Raw genomic sequence first — 4,704 nt, 5'->3', positions numbered from 1 at the left:
AATAATTAACAACATTTATTATCTGTCACCTTATTCTTTATAATTTATAGAAAGATAGAAGATAGAAAGATAAACAAAATAAAAGTAAAAGCATTTTTAACCCCCGACGAAAAAGAGGTGTTATAAGTTTGACCGCTATGTGTGTCTGTGTGTCTGTGTGTCTGTGTGTCTGTATGTCTGTGTGTCTGTGTGTCTGTGTGTCTGTGTGTCTGTGTGTCTGTGTGTCTGTGTGTCTGTCTGTGGCACGTAGCTCTTAAACGGGTGGACCGATTTGAATGCGGTTTTTTTATTTGAAAGCTGGTTTTCTAGCGATGGATCTTAGACATGATTTATCAAAATCGGTTCAGCCGTTTCAAGACATCAGCTCTTTTGTTCGCTGCGGTAGGAATCTTAGACGCATAATGGATTACTTTACTTTCAAACATATTTGGGACCTCAAATTTTAAACACCATGTATGCTATATAGCTATGCAAGATTATGGAATTCTCGGCCTGATGCTGCAGCCAGGATATCCAGAACACTAGTAGGTACACTCTTAATAAAACTATAGCAGATATATCGTGTTTGAGTTCGTTTTGATCAGTATTTGATTCTACAAACAATGCAATGGTGGCAACAGGATGAGCTGATGCTGCAGCCAGGATATCCAGCACAATAGTACACTGTATAAAAATAATAGCACATATGTCGTGTTTGGAATCGTTTTGATCAGTAATTGATTCTACATACAATTCAGTGGTGGCAACACGACGAGCTGATGCTACAGCCAGGATATCCAGCACACCAGTATACTCTTGAAAAATAATAGCAGATATGTCGTGTTTGGATTCGTTTGATCAGTAATTGATTCTACATACAATGCAGTGGTGGCAACACGACGAGCTGATGCTACAGCCAGGATATCCAGCACACCAGTATACTCTTGAAAAAATAGTAGCAGATATGTCGTGTTTGGATTCGTTTTGATCAGTAATTGATTCTACATACAATGCAGTGGTGGCAACACGACGAGCTGATGCTGCAGCCAGGATATTCAGCACACCAGTATACTCTTGAAAAAATAATAGCAGATATGTCGTGTTTGGATTCGTTTTGATCAGTAATTGATTCTACATACAATGCAGTGGTGGCAACACGACGAGCTGATGCTGCAGCCAGGATATTCAGCACACCAGTATACTCTTGAAAAAATAATAGCAGATATGTCGTGTTTAATTCCTTTTGATCAGTATTTGATTCTACATACAATGCAATGGTGGTAACACGATGAGCTGATGCTGCAGCCAGGATATCCAGCACACTAGTACACTCTATAAAAAATAATAGCACATATGTCGTGTTTGGAATCGTTTTGATCAGTAATTGATTCTACATACAATTCAGTGGTGGCAACACGACGAGCTGATGCTACAGCCAGGATATCCAGCACACCAGTATACTCTTGAAAAAATAATAGCAGATATGTCGTGTTTGGATTCGTTTTGATCAGTAATTGATTCTACATACAATGCAGTGGTGGCAACACGACGAGCTGATGCTACAGCCAGGATATCCAGCACACCAGTATACTCTTGAAAAAATAGTAGCAGATATGTCGTGTTTGGATTCGTTTTGATCAGTAATTGATTCTACATACAATGCAGTGGTGGCAACACGGTGAGCTGATGCTGCAGCCAGGATATCCAGCACACTAGTACACTCTATAAAAAATAATAGCACATATGTCGTGTTTGGAATCGTTTTGATCAGTAATTGATTCTACATACAATGCAGTGGTGGCAATACGACGAGCTGATGTTATAGCCAGGATATCCAGCACACCAGTATACTCTTGAAAAAATAATAGCAGATATGTCGTGTTTAATTCCTTTTGATCAGTATTTGATTCTACATACAATGCAATGGTGGTAACACGATGAGCTGATGCTGCAGCCAGGATATCCAGCACACTAGTACACTCTATAAAAAATAATAGCACATATGTCGTGTTTGGAATCGTTTTGATCAGTAATTGATTCTACATACAATGCAGTGGTGGCAATACGACGAGCTGATGTTATAGCCAGGATATCCAGCACACCAGTATACTCTTGAAAAAATAATAGCAGATATGTCGTATTTGATTCCTTTTGATCAGTATTTGATTCTACATACAATGCAATGGTGGCAACAAGATGAGCTGATGCTGCAGCCAGGATAACCAACACACTAGTACAGTTTAAAAGATATACTTATATCAAAGTTTAAAAAACATGAAATAAAAACTTAAATTTAAAAATTTAAAAAACCCCCGACTTAAAAAACGCCAGCAAAATAAAATAAAAACGCCCGAAAAAACGCTGCTTGAAAAGACAATTAAAAAGTAAAAAATAATTATGCGCTACCTAGCTGTTGCCCGCGACTTCATCTGCGAAGAATTCGTTTATCTCTATCCCGCGGACTTGCTGATTGCCCGCAAGATTAGCCTAAGTTAATTTAGTATAAAGTATCTAGTAATATTTTTTTATCTAAGCGTTGTCGGTGTCGGGGACCGCTAAGGTTAACATGAAACTAAATATGTGTATTTTAAAGTATTAACCTTAGCGGTCCCCCGACACGGACAACGCTTAGATAAAAAAATATTACTAGATACTTTATACTAAATTAACTTAGGCTAATCTTGCGGGCATCAGCATAGTCCCCGCGGGATAGAGATAAACGAATTCTTCGCAGATGAAGTCGCGGGCAACAGCTAGGTAGCGCATAATTATTTTTTACTTTTTAATTGTCTTTTCAAGCAGCGTTTTTTTCGGGCGTTTTTATTTTATTTTTGCTGGTTAACATTTTAAGCCCAATATGAATAAATTAAAAATAAAATTTAAACCCGCCAATGACTATGCAGTGTTTAAACATCAATCCAATCATCCACAGCTTCCGGCACCGTGACAAACCAGCAAGTTCCAATCCACATCATCAACTCGGTGAACCCATCCCCACAATGTACACGTGGCCCCGACACAGAAGAACTTCATGGTGGAGACGAGACGGTGCTCCACAACATCCCGTACATGGGGGATGAAGTCCTGGACCAGGACGGTACTTTCATCGAGGAGCTCATTAAGAACTACGACGGGAAAGTGCATGGTACATTGGCTTGAATCATTCTGTTATTATTATGTTTGTGGACAAAATTGGACCAGACTTCATACCAACATCCTGATTGATTGTTTAGTAAAGATATGTAATACAAAAATAACTCTACCTGTCTTATCTGTGTGGAGATAGTTTGTAACACTGGGATGATGATAGGATAGTTTTTATCCCGGCAAATTACATAGTTACTGTAGAAGAGTGATTTATGAATCATTTGCAGACAGAGTCATGGGAAACAGCTAGTCTACAGTCAAAAAAACTGAATAACTGAATCATGTACCAGGGTGGAACCGTTTCATAACCAATTTTGCTATGATTTCTTTGGCATATGTATGGTATGTCAACATGACATTAGTAGCACAAAGATTCCACCCTGGTACATTTCTTTGACTATACCTAATACCTAAGTAGCGGTAGTAGTTCGTCCAAAAAAAATATCTTTGTAACTTACAGATTTTTATCTTGCCCTCCTGTAAAGATATATTTATGAACTTGTATTTAAATCTTATCTGTTATCAGAATGAGTTTTCAAACAATTTAAGTTATTAATAAATCAATACATTGGTTATTTGTTAAAACATAGGTAAAAAAATAATAATTTTAGTAACATTATGTTGTGAACATGAAATGAGACATAAATATCAAAGATGCATGTTTTGTTATAAACTATCTTAACTCTTCAACACATTTTACAAGCTGCAGTTAAATATTCTTTAACCCTTTGACCGCCACGGTCGTAAAACACTACAGCTGAAAAAAGTGCCATAGTGGCCATGTCGGCATTTCATGGTGCATATGGAACGATTTTCATTTTTTTTTTGGGAGTCAAAGGTTAATTGAAAAACATGCATTGTAAAAAAAAAAAAACATTTTATTCATGACATTTTACAAATTTTAAACAGAAAAAGATAGAAACAGGGACAAATCGTCATTTTTCAACTTAGGCTGGTCTGAGGCTCTTATTATTTCAGGGAACTTGGGGAACAGGGTTAAAGTTGATTAATTAATTATCTCTTTAAATAATATTAAATATATGATGACCCCGGATAACTCATGTCTTAAATCGAGTTTAGCTGACATGTTCTTTAAATAATATCCATCAAAAAGGGTCAAAATGTTCATTGATTGATTCATTGAATGTTACTGATTCAGAAAAGTGTTTTTTTTTCTTATTTTTGTTGAGGCTTTGAACACTCCAGGTTTATCATATCAGGGACATATCAAAGATGTGGTATATGCAAATGACTTGTCAGATGTTGGCTCTGAGAGCCAACAGTTGGCCTGGCCATTGAGCATGGAGCCGTTTTTTGAAATTGAAATGACATAAACATACAAGATAAAGATAAAGTAGATTTCTTCTTCTTTAACTTTAGAGTTATACTCTTGTTGTGGAGTATCTTCGACTCATTCCTCCATTGAGCCATCCTTATATAAAGTATTATAATGTTTATAAAGTAGATAGAATACTTTTTATTTTTATATTAGAACTGGTCTTGTTTTTCCACAAACAACACAAACAATAATACACATTGGTGTGTGGCGCACACATCTTTGCTTTATATTTAGGCAGA

At 36.6% G+C, this 4,704-nt stretch overlaps 2 protein-coding genes across 3 annotated transcripts in view; one reads left to right on the top strand and one right to left on the bottom strand.

Annotated features, from left to right (window-relative positions):
- LOC141444833 (uncharacterized) overlaps positions 1–4,704 on the bottom strand; it is a 337,995-nt gene that overhangs the window by 149,485 nt on the left and 183,806 nt on the right. The gene's annotated exons all lie outside the window — the stretch shown is intronic.
- The window catches only part of LOC141444772 (signal transducer and activator of transcription 5B-like), a 93,602-nt gene that overhangs the window by 32,524 nt on the left and 56,374 nt on the right, over positions 1–4,704 (top strand). The window lies entirely within an intron of this gene.

Source organism: Choristoneura fumiferana, chromosome 30, assembly GCF_025370935.1.
Source record: "Choristoneura fumiferana chromosome 30, NRCan_CFum_1, whole genome shotgun sequence".
NCBI classification, from domain to species: domain Eukaryota; kingdom Metazoa; phylum Arthropoda; class Insecta; order Lepidoptera; family Tortricidae; genus Choristoneura; species Choristoneura fumiferana.
The sequence above is the reverse complement of the archived record's forward strand: the minus strand, read 5'-3'. Positions and strand labels throughout refer to the sequence as shown.